The 16072-nt window shown below is 35.6% G+C and overlaps 1 protein-coding gene across 2 annotated transcripts in view; it reads right to left on the reverse strand.

Annotated features, from left to right (window-relative positions):
• The window catches only part of Lingo2 (leucine rich repeat and Ig domain containing 2), a 1024105-nt gene that overhangs the window by 571205 nt on the left and 436828 nt on the right, over window positions 1–16072 (reverse strand). For both annotated transcript variants that reach the window (XM_026786729.1, XM_026786730.1), the window contains exon 3: window positions 14587–14667. The gene's annotated coding sequence lies outside the window, so the exon portion shown is untranslated. The remainder of the gene's footprint in view (window positions 1–14586; window positions 14668–16072) is intronic.

The raw sequence follows: 16072 nt of genomic DNA on the forward strand, positions 1-16072 counted from the left end.
AGCCCATTGAAAACCTGAATACGTGTCTATGGTGTGGTGTACATATTTTAATTTACCAAATTCCATAAAGTGGAACACATCCATCTGGCAAATTTCATTTCTCTTAGTGCCCTTTGGGTTACTCCCTGCAGGCAATGGTGTTTGATTATAGAAAGAACAAGTAGGACATCTCTTTATAATGTCCTTAGCTTGTTGCCAAGTAATGGAAATTCTTTCTTTAGGCCTTTACTATTGACATGATGCTTCTTATGAAATTCTGAGGCCTGCAACACACTTCCAATCAATAATTGATCAATCTCAGCGTTGCCTTGGGCTAGAGGACCAGGCAGACCTGTATGGAACCAGATGTGTGTTATGTACATCGGACAAAGCCTATTCCTAATTATGTCTTGTACCTGGATAAACAATGAAGTCAACTCTGTGTCATCTGGCATAAATTCAGCGGTTTCAATATGCAAGATAACCAAGGACATTTGAAAACCATTATGACAATTCACTATTTCATAAAATATACCATCATAGGAAAATATGTATTATTTACTATATGTTTGTTTATCTCTATCATATATTATCTTAAAATGATAATATATATTATATTACTTAAATGAAACTATGCCACTTGAACTGACAATGCTCCTCCCAAGACTCATACACCGTCTAACAATAATGCAGAAACTAATCATGAGAAACCACGTTTTGAATTCAGGGAAGGCCAGGAGTCTCCCAAAACAATATAGGCTATTGCCATTGTCCTTAGTTGCCTCCCAGAGATTGAAGTTAAGTCTCTATTGCTAAAGACAACATGTATTTGGGACAAAGGAATCAGAAGGTTCTATGTGGATCTGACCTGAAAGACTCCCTACTGAGGATTAGCTTTCATAGCACCAGAAGGAGATATGCAAGCCATCAATGGCAGAAAACTACCAATAGTTCCACTTAGTTATTCTGCCTATGAATAACAACAGAGACCAGCATGGCAAGGCTACTGTGATGATGCAGTAATAGTACACTCATATCTTGACAATAACCAACAGCTACTGAAATGAACTTAAAGCCCCACGAAACAGATGAGAAATTAAGCCTGATACTGAATGTGTAGCCAACTACCCAGGCTAATGAGGAAAATCCTAGAGGAAAGTCTACCACAGTCACGTTAATGGAGCAGATTAATTTCTAGCCAAATCTTAAATACTTCTACACCCACAGATAAATATAACTCTCCACCCTCATGAAAGAAGCTTCTCTTTGCAACATAAGTTGAGGCCATTACAGAAATAAACTATTGATCAAAACACACAGATCAAGTGGTTGTAAAGTGCCTGACCCTAGTGGATAGATATATCCACAGGAAAATTCCTCCACCCATGTCTAACATAACATCACGGAGGAGGGCATGGAAAGGTTTTAAGAGTCCAGAACTTTGTAGTGTGATTAAATCTAAAAATGATGGGTACATTATACTCATGATACCTCAATGATATGACTACCTGAACAAAACCCAAACAATGAACATGTGAAGGGGGAATATCATGGGACTTCCTGCCCAGGCAAAGAATGGCAAACAACTAATGCTTCCTGAAAGAGAGTATTAATTGTCTTCCCCAGGGATGAATACGTTAATTGATTATGAAATATCAAATGGTCAACCCTGAAATCATATGCATTCAAGAAACACTAAATTAATCCATCAGATTATATTTATATGTTATTTATATGGACACACAGGCACCTAAACACACACACACACACACTCACACACTGTGTGTATGACAAAAATAATAAGAATAAAAAAGTATACACATTTGAGAGATGGGAAGAGTTGAAGAAAAGGGACACAAGAGGGGTTGGAAAGAAAAATGGAAATGAGAAATGATGGGATTATATTTTAATTAAAATTTAAAATTATTATTATTAATAATAAATCCTTCAAAGGACATTTTTATTATTCTATTTTTTGATGATAAATTATGAACTCTCTAATTTCTATTGTTTTCAGAGTAAATTCAGATGTCATAGTTACTTTTCTCTGAAGAGCTTCCACTGTCTGTTGAGAATTTTTCCTTTTTATATAGTTTAGCTCCTCATTCTTTTCTCTTCCTGACAAAATTTCAATCTCTCAAGCTTTGTTTACATTTTTATCTGTTCTATGCACTTTGGCTTCAAGATATCCTCTGATAGTATTTATTAATGTTAAAATTTAATCTTCAATGGCTATGTAACCCATGTACAATTCTGTAGTCTTGGACTTTGTTTTACTTTAAAAACAGTATTGGTACATTATTACCATACAACCGTATCATTTTCTAACCTATAGATACATACTGTATCTTTGTATATTTTACCTTCTCTTTCTATCTTCATCTGAAATAAGCTAGTATTATTCAAAACATAGGTACTTAACAATAATTTCTGAATGTTGTTGAGTCATTTTATTTCCACAGACTATTATCATTCACATTTTTATCTTTTGAACTCCAACTATTGGGTTGGCTTTTCAAAATTTTAAGATATTATAAAAAAAGAAATTATGTATAGCTTAAGCCCAACTTATTTGAGATTTTCAGGTTTTTTTGTTCTTCTTCCTCAAGTCTAACTTGTCTTTCACAGCTCTTAAGACTCACAAAACAACAGAAACTGAAAAGAAAAGGAGCGTATCTCTGTATATTCAACCAATAGAGCTTAATGCTATGAGTATGGAAGGGCCATTCTTAAATGATATGGAGACAAACTCCCACAAGGTAACAGTTTACAGTTACTGCTTAAAAAAAACAAACAAAAAATAAAGATAGTGAATACATAATTATAAGTGACCTGTATAAGTGTTTCGTAAAACAATCTACTTGTACTACTTATTGGTAACATGAAAAATGGATGCTCAAATGTATAATTGAAAATGTGCATTAACTTTACTTTAGAGTTCATGGGTTTCTTGTCATCATTATTATTATCACATGACTATAAAATGGGGACTTTTTAAATAGTAATAAAGGAATATTATTGTTTCCTGAGCATTACTGAGTGAACATATGTCTTCAACATTTATTTAACCTTCATACAACAGTTTGTGTTTTACTTGATAACCAAGGAAGATATTTTCCAAAATATCTTCACAAACTGCCCTGAATGAATTATATAAAAATAAACAGAAACATTATATCAAATATATTTTCTTAAGAGAAGAGAAAAAGTTGGAACTAATCAGGTAATCTGTGTAAAAAATGCATGGGTCACCCAAATCACTCCCTTCAAATCCTTTTACATTCAAAGAATGTGAGTGAAAACATTACATGTTTAATTTATGTGTAGTAGATATGTTTAGCATGATCATCTTAGCATTTAGACTTCAAAATGACATTGTAGAGTTATATTGTTGTCCTTTTGGACAACATAATTGATAATAAACTTATTTATTTTCATTTTACCAGGCACTTGCAATGTGGTATGACAGAAAGTGAACTGGACTCATGAAACCTCAGGACAAATTCACTTTTTAATCTTATCTATCTTCTTAAATTAAATATAAGCTGATATATGACACACACATATATATACATATACAGTAAGTTTCTACTTCTTTATTTTAATGAACAAATGCCTTTTCTATTGCATCAGAAAACCTCAGAGGTTTTACATTTGTACATGTGTTTCCAACTACAACCTAGCATTGCAAAAGAAGATTATAACCTCAGAGATTTTGTATTGGTACATAGGTTTTCAATTGCCATTCTTCATTTAAAGAAGTGTAAAATTGAGGCTAAATTAAGTGTAGTTAACCATTTAGCTCAACCAGACTGTGGGACATGGAAGATTGTAAAAGTTTCACAATTCTCCATTACTGGCTCCTCCCCTTTCAACTTCCTCCTTTTGAGTACTACTATTAGACATTCCAAGCAAAGAATAAATTCCATGAACTACTATGGCCAACAGAATCAAAACAACAAAAGAGCCATTGGATTGTGTTTAGTCTTGGCCTTGGGAAATCTTAAAGACTTGTGAGGTTTGTCTTGAAACCTGGTCATCTACTATGTGAATGTGTGCCATCCCTACCGCCTCTAATAGAAAATTATGAAGAATGAAGCTATATTCAAGAAGTTAATGATGGCCGACATTCAGCTAGCCTCATCATGAGCCTTCTTAGCTGAAAGCAGTAAAGCCCAGAGTCTTAAAAACTGCCTGCCCTTGACCTGCTGTCCTATGAGAAGGAAAAACCAAATGAAATTATTGCTGTATTGAGCATGCAAGTTTGGGATTTATTTGTTATTTAGGCCCAAATTTGAATATGTGATTATCAAAGAACATTAACATTAAATATTCAGATTCTTCAATCCTATGTGCATTATTTCTTTCTTTCCTATTTTTCCCCTGAAAATGAGGCATTGAGGGAATTATATAGGGACAACAGGAAAGTCCATTTCTGTAGGCTTAATTCAGAATATGCTGCCCATTAAACGTATATGTATTCCTTAATGCCTCATTCTCCCTAATATCTCATTGACTCAAAAGCTAGATGCATTATTAATTCAGGATGCCTGTGCCATAATGGATCCAAGACATGAGAATAAGGCAGTTGGAATTTGCTATACACGGACAGATGAAAAAAAATACATATCTCCTGGGCCCTTGGTCAAAGCATTGTGTTCTTTCTCTCTCCCTCCCAATTCATTCTCTGAGCAGTGATAGTAGGCCATGTTTATAACAAGGTCAGATTGTTGGTACAGGAGGGGTCACCTGTAGTTGGGATGAAATCGTTTCTTGGAAAAACCTTTCTGTTCTTGATAAGAGGATGCTCATATAAAAAACAATCTTCTAACAAATTCTAGGACAAGTTATTTCTCCAGACTTTAGTCCATCCATATAACTGGATGTGAATAAAATCCTTATCCTTTCTGGTTCCATATGCAATCTGGTCCCTCACAATTAAATGTTAATCACTTATCCTGCAGTGAAGTTCATCCCATTCATGAGTCACTAAGCCTGTCCGTGTATTGAACTCACTGGCTCTGTGTAATCAAGTTTCCTTTCTGTTGTCACTGGCCAGAAGTTTGATTCTGTTACTAAAAACATATATATATATATATATATATATATATATATATATATATATATATATTTGTGTGTGTGTTTGTGTGTGCTTATTTACTATTATTATGTTATTAAAAGCATTCATTCACTACCACACATTTATCTGATTATAATGTATAAAACCACGAAGCCAAAGGCATGAGAATTTATGTAAAATACCTCCACTTTGGAGAATTTAAGACAATGAGGTCTTAAAATAGGATCAAATCTCAAAACTAGGCTAAATAAGATAGCTGTTTCTGTCTAGAACAAAATGGGGGTGACATTTCTTAATGATAAATGGAGAAACATGTGAACGCATAAAGCAATAATGTGCAGATTTTTAAATCTGTGACTCTGTGTAAACTTCGCTGTGCCATGGAGGGCCAGCATTCATGAGGCAAGGGAGGAGGGGCGAGGGAAGATATTTTTAACAAAGTCATCAAGGCACTCATGAGGATGGCATATTTTCCATGAACATGCAGCATAACTTGGTACTCTGTTCAAACACCACGCAGCATAATGGAAATGACACTTTCAGAATACTGATTCTCCCACAGGGAACTCACCAGTGAACTAGGAAAAGATCACAGGCTCTGACAGCTGATTGGTGAATTAATTAGGTGCTGAACTCTGCTAATGCTTCTGTAAATTACATGCGGGGCATGTACTGCGAGACAGAGCGATTCCAAGGACGCTAGGTGTCACACAACAGCAGGATAAAATGTAATCAGAATCCAGAGGGAGGCCTGATGCAATAAGTTTCGTGGAGACCTGCTGAGATTAATCTTACTGATATTCCTTTCTGAGGGGAAATTTACATGGGGTAGCAAAATTATTTAGCATCCAGGGGGAATGGAACTCAGGCTATATTATTTCTCTCCAGAGTTTTCCTGATGCAAGTCTAAGGAGTTCATCCTCATCAACTTCCCAGCAACCTCTTTAGGGGATCCTCGCTTTGTGTATGAGCAAGTGACTGGAGATTTTGAAGGGGGCACAAAAGGGACTGCACATGGCTTCACTGCGACATCCCCACTGTTCGCGTTGAATACAGATTCTCACTAAATACTCTGTTTCTGGAATGTAGATTAATGGCCTATAAATTGCTGAGCACTTATGACGCTCTGGATTAATGCTTATAACCATAAGTAGAAAAGAAACATTCTTTATTACTGATGTTTACTGTTAAATATCCCTTGGTAATTGATTTATCGATTAAGGCTTCTTGAGCATGTTAGCCAGATTTTCATAGGTTTGATAAATATCTGAGAGGTTTTAAGGGAAAAAACAGATTTTGCATCTTAATTTGAATGCTTAGCTATCCAAATTGCTTTGAATTTGAATACCTGTGATGAGGTAGACTATCATGGTGGGGAAGGCATAGCTGCTTTCCTGATGGTGGCAGAAACAGAGTCAGACTGAGAGAGAGGCAAGTGATAAATACTTTTTTAAGACGAGCTCCCACTGAAATCTTCCCAATAGGGCTAATTTCCTAAAGATTGCATTGTCTTCCAAATTCAGCTCCCACTTCCGGGCCCAAGCTTTACATGGGTACCTAATGGTGATGTTTCATATTCAAACTACAACTTTGGAAAAAGCATTTCATTTTTCTGTCTTTGGTTTATTTATCTGCCAACTGGTAATATTCAGAGCATTTATTTCCTAATAGTATAGTGAGGATAAGTACATAAATCTTAAAATATTGCCTAAAACACAAAAATTATTATAAGTCAAAAATCATCTCTAATAATATAAATGAACAAAAAAAAGGAGAGTCCTTCCTTGAAAAAAATCAACTTTTAAGAAACTGAAAAACACATTATTGTCAGCACTTGGTGTATAACAGAATTTTGAAGATGTAAAATCTATCTACTTGTCTTTCTCATTACTTCCATAACTGGAAAAACATGGAGGTAAATACAAGCCAAGAAGTTTATCTTTCAGATAAAACAAAAATATCTTCTAAATACATCCCAAGACTCTTGTGACAAACAGGTCATGTCTCAGCCTCTCAGGCTACAGTTGCATCTTGGTTAGCTGCTCTATTTTCCCTGAAGAGATAGCATGAAGGAAGCAAAACACAGTTACACCAATTTTATTCTTATCACATCAAGACAGTAGGGATGGGTAAAGAGGATACAACTCAAATCCTGACTAAACTCTTTGCTTTCAATTCCTCAAAATGTTTATCAGTATTATTTTAACATCCTTGACCAATGACATGGATCTCTAAAGATAAAAATGGGCATAGAGTAAAAACATACAAAACATGTTAAAATTTCAGTTTCTTTTTCTCTCCTGTAGCTATACATAATAAGTCATAATAAGTGCCCTGCTCATGGTGTGAGACACATAAGATGTGGATCAGGATTGATGGAAGAATAAACTTGAAAGTATACCTGAGCTGTGAAGTGTAATACAGCATGAGGCATTCAAACTCTTTGTTCTGATAGAAAAGGCTGCAAAAAAAAAAAAAGAAAGAAAGAAAGAAAAAGAAACATAATGGCTGCCCACAGGTATCAAGAGACACTAGATTAATAAATGTCAGACACAAACTATTATATTTTGCTTTCTTCTCCAAAAGATTTTGGTAACTGGCTAAGTTGTTTTTGCTGAAAAATAAAAATAGTTAAAAAAAAAAAACAATTTAAAATATATTCAATGTGTCCAAAGGTTTAGTTAGTTGCTATTAGAAGTGCGGCAAGGCTTGGAGCCCAGGGATGCCTTCCTTGGGACACAGTATCAGCATTTCTGTCATCTCTAAGGAAGCTGTCCCTGTGAAACAATGTCAAAGGGAGAGACTGCTGCTTTCATGTTTAATGCCAGTACTGAGAATTGTGATGAACAGGCATGGACGAACGCCTAGATTAAAAGCCTAAAGCCTTTATGTTCATTCTTAATTTAATCCCAATTTGCTCATTTTCATTTATTCAAGTTCAATGCTTTTAAGAAAAGTATAGGTTAGACAAGATAACCTAGGGAGTAGGATTTGGTTAGTTTGCATTTAGACTTAAGATGAAAAGAGCAATGTATTAGATGGAATGAAGACTGAGCACCAGCAAAGACGCCACCCTCGTTGGTCAGTGTGCCCGGGAGAGCATGGAGCCATGCCAACATGCCTGAGTTTTCAATGGCACCCGGGATTCTCTCCTGTATGGCTCCTCTAGTCTCTTCTTGGAGGCTAGCATTTTTTTCCCTTTGCACATTTTTTTTTTCTGCAGAGTCTGCACAGACAGTTTGTTTTAAGTTTCAGCTTAAAATAAAATAGGCATGTGGGGCTTTCCCTGACAATACAACTTAAATCAGCACCTCTGCTTCTCACCTTGTTTCACTTCAGCTTAGCTTTTATTATTGCTAAGCATTTTCTTTCACATATTGTATTATTAATACATGCCCTATATGACCCACTTAGGGCACAAAGCCTATGACAAGGATTGTATCTGCTTATGTTACTTGTGAGTAATCAGAGAACATAAATTATACTCAGTCAAGATTGAATGAATACAAGCATGAATATGTGTTTTAGAAAGTCACGACTATGGAAGAATAAAAAAAGGTTTCTTGTAAAAATTGTATTTTAATACTGATGACAGCATTTATAAGGAATATACTCTAATATCCTGAGATCACTATATTTTTTCTTCACCTTGATACCATAAGAACTGAAGAGAAAGATGTCATCAAATACACATACAGTCTAAGTACAAGGTAATTGGATTCACATCTGGATTGATTTTAGAACAGTTGGGCTTAACTACTTTATGTGGGATTTCCCTCTGTATGCTATGATTACTATTAATGAATAAAGAAAACTGGTTTGGCCTGTTGATAGGGCAGAACTTAGGTAAGCAGGAAAAACAAAGCTGAATGCTGGGATAAAGAAGGGCGGAGTCAGAGAGATGCCATGGAGCCACCAGTGGAGATAGACATGCTGAAACTTTGCTGGTAAGCCATGACCTAATGGTGATATTGAGATTAATAGAAATGGGTTAAATTAATATGTAAGAGTTAGCCATTAAGAAGCTAGAGCTAATGGGCCCAACAGTTTTTTAAACAATATAGTTTCTGTGTGATTATTTCGGGTCTAAACTAGTTGGGGAGCCTGGAAACAACAAGCAGCGGCCTCTCTACTGCAACTATTTTGACTAACTTTGGATGTAGTTAACATGTTAAGTAGTAGACTTTTTTTCTCCACACACATGTATGTAGTTGATCCACTAGGGTTATACGTCACAGTCAATCAACTGTCAGAGAACCCTTGCTGGGTGTGTTATCAAACTGGAGGAAAATATGTGCAGTGGCCTACTCAGTGGGAACGCCTTCTGAAGAATAGAGAAACCCACACATTAAAATAGTTAATTCAGGAATGAGTTTCCAGTATCTATAACACCAACCAATATTAGCTGAGGCCATTGATACAATCTGTGTCTCAGTGAAAGTGTTTCTTTAAAGAAAACACAAAGACTTCAATGCGTTATTTAAGTAATTGGTAAAAATCTTACCGATATCGATGAATGAAAGGAAGCCACAAAATGTAGGCAATCATCTGCAAATATTTATCGTAACTATAGTGTTGATCACTACTGACTCTGAGAAATGTTGATAAATATATACTAGGATGAACATTAAAGCCCACATATTTTATCTTCATAATTAAAGACAAAGCCATAGATTTTTCAGCATGTACACTTTGGGAATCTCTATGATACTGAGATGTACAATCAGAGGGTATAACCTAGACAGGGTTCCAGTAAAACCATGCAGAGAATACAAAGGAAAATCCAAACTGATGCTAACATATTCTTTAGAAATAAATGATTTTATTCAATACATGAAAACAGTCTAATTAAAAAGCCTACATCTTGTCTTGAGCAAAGCCCCAGATGACTAAAAACAATAAAGTATTCATAAGAGATTTAAATTTATGCTCTAAATTGAACTAGTGGGAAACTAATTCCTGGGATCTAATTCAAGGCTATAGAAATAGCAAAGCATGGGCTGGAGAGATGGCTCAGCGGTTAAGAAATAGCAAAGCATGTAGTTCATGACAGATTATAAGTTATCTTTTTCCCACTAGTTACTAGCCAGTCTTCAGATGTCATTGAATAAAGAGTTGCTGTTGCCCCTTTGCAGGCTCATAAATTAAATCTGAGACCTGGATTATAATCAATACTACAATCTGCATTAATTTGTGCAGATCATGTCAGGTAGATGGTTAAAGTTATGGAAAAACTCTCCCATAATTTATCTGCATACTACTTTACAGATGAATTAAAGTTTATTCCAATAATTAATAGAATTAAAAAATTCTACCTTTTTTCTACATATTTCTTAAAGGTTTTCTTAAAATGAAGATAGTATAGACCATCAAAAACCACCATGAAATTAGATGAAATGATGTAATGGCACATGTACATGTTACTTCTCTGCATAAAAGACCATGATGTAATGGCAGATTGCTGAGATAATGAGCAACCAAATCCATTGTGAAAAGCAGGCTAAACATACCACAGAAACAGCTGCCAGCACCAACAGGGTGGCAAATACTTGTAAGGGCAGCACTCAAGAGGACAAGACAGTATGCAGCCCAGGTAGGCAACACAATGATATACTGTTTCAAAAAACAGAGTTCATCTATATCAGAATTTATATAGTTATAAACAGTGTATGTCAACTTTACATTGTATATGTACATTATATGTTAGATGCAACAGGTAACTGTGTTGAAGACAAACTCCAATTTCACAGGATTTTTTTTCTGCTTTTTATTTTGTTTTTTTTTTTTGCTCTGTACTTTTTGTTACTTAAAATAAACCCATATAATCCTATTTTAAAATCTAAATGAACCAATCAACCAACCAACCAGTCAAAGTTAAACAACAACAAAAACAAATTGTTCCATTCTGGATCATGCTGAAATATTCTGGGCCTGTGTTAGAGACACAAACAAAAATTTTAACCTCCTCTAACTTGACATTAACATACTTGCAGAGAGTTTCCATCTTCTCAAACAATTTAGAATCCAGTATTGAACAAACAAGTAAACTTAATCTTTTGAAATTCACATTGCTTCGTTATTGTGTCTGCTCTAAGAGTTTGATTTCAAACAAACGTACTTTTGCTATGTGGAATTTTCTCTTGTACACTCTTATACTAGTATTGCAAAAAAAATATAGTTTTACAAACTACTATTTGATGGCCAATGAAAACAATGTTCAAACTAGGTCTGACCTGAAAGCCTCCTTCCTTTGATGTGTCTTTCATACTACAAGAGAATTCTAACAAGCTTTCAATGAGAAAGCAATCCATATTCCTATACAATTGTGACACCTACAAATAACATGGTCTAGAAGAGAAAAATATTACCAGAGGTGCAATAATGACACCATATCTCGGCAGTTACCAACAGCTCTTTAATTGGACTTAAGGCACACTCAACAAGAGGGACATCATGCCTGGTGCTGAAAACCTAGTCAACTATTTAGGACAGTGAGGTCATCATGGGGCTTAGAGAAACCTATTAATGTTAAAGATTGGCATGATTCCTAACTGCATCATAAAACTTACCTGATAACCATAAATGCAATCTCTCACCCCTCACTAAAGAAGCTTCATTTTTTTTCAGAATATAGACATCATTATAGAAACCCACAACTGGTGGAAATCAGAAATTAATTGATTGCATTGTATCCAGAACCAGTGGGTATAGCCCCAGGACAACTTTTTCTACAAAGGCTGAGGATGGCAGTGAGCTGATCTAAACTTAGAATGAGTCAGAGGATGTAGGATCTATCTTTTCATTTCTTTGTGATGCAAACTTTTATTAAAATGAAAGTTGTCAGTGCCGAAGAGATTTGCATGAGGTTTTGATATTTTTAAAACACCCCTTTACAAGCAAATGGAATTTTAATGTTCAAAATAATTTCTAATAATTTCATAAAGTAATAATGTGCATTTCACTTTCAGCATATCAAAATATAATATCCTTGCAAATATTTGCTATCAAGGCACATTGGAAAACAGTGAGTTTTTTGTTTTCAGGATAAGAGATAGCTTTAAAACTTATGTAAATTCAAACAAGAAGAGGTTAATTTATCAGAATTTCTAAAACCCACAGTAGGCACTGTGAAAGAAGAGGCTAAGAAATATTTCAAGGAGTAATTGTGTTAGATGGTGTCTTTGAATCATTTCAAATTTAACATATTTAAGTGTCATTAAAATATTCTCTTCTGATTATAAGAACCTTGTAAATGACAGATAGTTTATGAAGAACAAATTAGCAGTGTCTCTGAGTCTCTTCACATAACTGTCAATTCTTCTATTATCCCATCCAAGCAAATATAATGGACATTATTGTAAACTGTGAGCTGTGTGTCTTGGTCTGATGCTTAAGTTTTGGAACTGTAAGATTTAAATTTTAAGTCGGGCGGTGGTGACACACGCCTTTAATCCCAGCACTAGGGAAGCAGAGGCAGGCAGATCTCTGTGAATTCGAGGCCAGCCTGGTCTACAAGAGCTAGTTCCAGGACAGGAACCAAAAGCTACGGAGAAACCCTGTCTCGAAAATAAAAAAAAAAAAAATAAATTTTAGCAGTGACATCAGCATTCTTGTACATTTCGTCTTCAAGGTTTCATGTTTTACTCCTGGACAAAGATTATTTTTTAAATATTCCTTTCCTTTCCTTTCCTTTCCTTTAACTTCCCACTCTTCCTTCTTCCTCCCTTCCACAGTTTCTTTCCTTTCTTATTTAGGTCTGCATTTCTGCTCAGGAACAGTGTCTGTTTCCTCTCCACCCAATCCAGTTTCGTATACCGCTATGTAGTCATGTATTTCTGTGTAATCACCATTTAAGGTAATTAGACCATCTGCAAATATATCATCCTTTCCTTGATATTTTATTGGTCTGAGATATATGGTACAAGGTAGAAAGAAATTTTCTGTGAGTTCTGTATTTTGATATTCACAAGGGCAGAATTGGTAGCCTCATACATCTTTTCATACTCAAGTTTAAATGAATTTTATTTTCATCTAAATTTATTTTGTTTTTACTTTTCTAGATTTTTGACACAAGCCCTTAGTATGGTAGTACTGTTGGACATGGAACTCACAATATTCCTACCTCAGGTTCTTGAGTATTAGGCTTACAGGCATGCAGCACCAATATTCCTCAGAGATGCCTTATTTTCCCACTAATCCTTATTTCCATACCCTTTTTTTTTCTTAGTTTAGGTGTACAGACAATGGGAGTTTACAAAGGTTTCAGTCCAACATCAAACAACCGAAGAGAAGCACTCATTCATCCATGAAATTTTGATGCAGGCATCCTAAACAGAGCCAGGAGAGCTAGAAATGTGGGCAGGAGGTTCAGGAAACGGCTACCTGCACTACACATCTATAAAACACGGAAGACGTAGCTACTAGAACTCATGAGGGGAAAGGGTAGGAGTAACCCAGTTTTAAATTTATATTTGCTCTGTAGACCCCTGCATACCCTGTATCAATAAACAAAGCATAAGCACTCATAAAGATCCATCTGAAGCCATCAGACATTATATGCAACTTTGTTCCTTTTCAGACTTTCATATGATATATTGACCAAATTCCACCCATTCCCTCCCCTGCAATTCTGCAATTTTATATCTTCCCTGACACTTTCCTCTCCCATTTCACTTCTTTCTCTCTCTCTCTCTCTCTCTCTCTCTCTCTCTCTCCCTCTCCCTCCCTCCATCCCTCCCTCCCCCCCCTCTCTCTCTGTTGTTAAAACTCTCTGAGTCCACTTAGTGTTGCCTTATGTGCATGGTACGAGACAATTTATAGATAGCCTTTTAGCATTTGTATGTGTGAAAAGAACCGTCTCTCACGCACCTAGAAACCATCAAGCGTCAGTAGCTCTTCAGCTAGGGACTGGACTTCATGAGCTCTTCCCCATCTGTGCTGTCAGTTGCTATGGCTTGCCTGAAGATTTCGTGCCTGCAGTCAGAGCTGACAGGAGTTCGCAGCGCAGTGGTGTAATCATGTCCAACAAATGCTTCCTGTCAGACACTGACTACTTCTGACTCTTAGACTCTTTGCAGGCCTCTTTCATGACCATTCCCAGATCTTGGGGGTAAAGGTCAGACAGAGCCTGGTAGAGCTGATTACCCCACTGACTCTTATTTTCCGCACCTTGATCAATTGTGGAACTCTGTATTAATCAATAGATGAGGGTTGAGAGTTGCACTAATATATGGGTATGGTTAAAGACACTTGCCAACAAGTTAGAAGACTTAAGTTCAGTCCCAAGGTTCTACATAGTCAGAGCTCAGGTCAGAAGATAATCTTGCAAAATACATAATTTTAAAAAAATAAAAAGCAAGCAGAGTATAACCCTTGGATATGCTAGAATTTTCATAAAGGCACTAAGCAAATACAAGCAGAATCCAAGTAGTTTGCAATATGTTCCATAAAATATAAGAGTTTAACAAGTTTTAAGATGGTATTCACTTTCATCTCCAAAACACAACTAAAATAAACTCAACATTTACCTCATATGCTTCAAAATTCACAGAACAGCTTAGAAGTCCTTAGAGCTCATGGTGCTGTCTTTCCGTGTCACTCGTCAATTCCTAGAAATAAAAGGAAGACATAGGAATATTCAGAGCACTATATATCTTGGTACAATGACGGTGATTAGCCATAAAATTTTATTGTGATTCTACACTGCCACTTAAAAAGTGCTTCCCAGTGTAATGCTGTTATTATGGCTTTTGTTAAATTGCAAAATATAGCGAAGGAAATTATATCTGTCTGGGACTTCCAAGATGCTCAAATAGAGTCCAGATTATAAAGTACCACAAAGAAAATCCACATTCAATTACATATATTTTCTTGAGAGTGATTGTTGTACTATGAAAACAAGCATTCATTATCTAAATGTTTTCTTACTCTACATACAGTAGTGTATAAATATTTTTCTAAATGAAGAAGAGGGCTCCTTGTTTAGGTTTTAGAATGATTACTTTAACTAGATTTTTATCAGGAACTTTAATTCATGTCTCATAATTTCTCTATACAACATACATAGTACACGAAAATACTAGTCATTGTTTTAAGAATTCACTTGGTAATAGACACCCAGCACATGAGTTTGTCAGACAGATGACTCTCATTCCCCTTGTTTATGAATCTTCTATAGGAAATTATGGAATGTCCAGTAAGTATAACTGATAAAATGAAATGGTAGATATTAATCTACAGTAAGACTCCAGTAATAATTCATATTTAGATTTTAGTTTTCTATAGGACCAATCATTTAAAAATACTTGCTAAAAGCAAATTAAAATGATAATTAAGGTGCATTGAGAATCAGGGCATGGTGGCTCACGCCTTTAATCCCAGCACTCGGGAAGTAGAGACAGGCTGATCTTAAAAAAAAAAGAACAAAAACAAAAACAAAAAAGATGCATGGAGTTTTGCTGGTGCCTTGTGTTACTCCTCTATCTAAACTCACATGAAAAACCTATTCTTTGTAGGAATGGCAACATGGTCAGTAAGTAAAGCACCTTCTTCACAAACACAAAGACTTCAGTTCTAAAAGAAATGTATAGCTCCAAAGCTACAGAGAAACCCTGTAACTTAAAAAAAAAAAAAAAGTCAGGTGTCGCAGCACCTATCTGTGACTCCAGTTCCAGCAGAAAGGACTGGGAAGAGAGTATGATCTCAGGGGTTTGCCAAAACAGCAAGTTCCAGAAAGGATCTCTAAGAGAACCTTGTCTGAAAAAAATAACGTAGATATCGGTAAGAAGAACACTCGGCATCTTTCTCTGGAATTTATATGGGCAGCTGGATGCTGGGGAGATGGTTTATTGTGTGAAAAGTATTAAACTTGCTGACAAGCGCGGGGAACTCAGTTTGCATGCCTGATTCATCTAAGAATGAGATATGCGCACAGCAAGACTTCTCAACAGTGTTATTGTGTTCTCTCTGATCTATATCAGCACACAATCTCTAAGTTGGAGTTTGCATGTTCCC

Source organism: Microtus ochrogaster, linkage group LG5 (genome assembly GCF_000317375.1).
Source record: "Microtus ochrogaster isolate Prairie Vole_2 linkage group LG5, MicOch1.0, whole genome shotgun sequence".
Taxonomy (NCBI): domain Eukaryota; kingdom Metazoa; phylum Chordata; class Mammalia; order Rodentia; family Cricetidae; genus Microtus; species Microtus ochrogaster.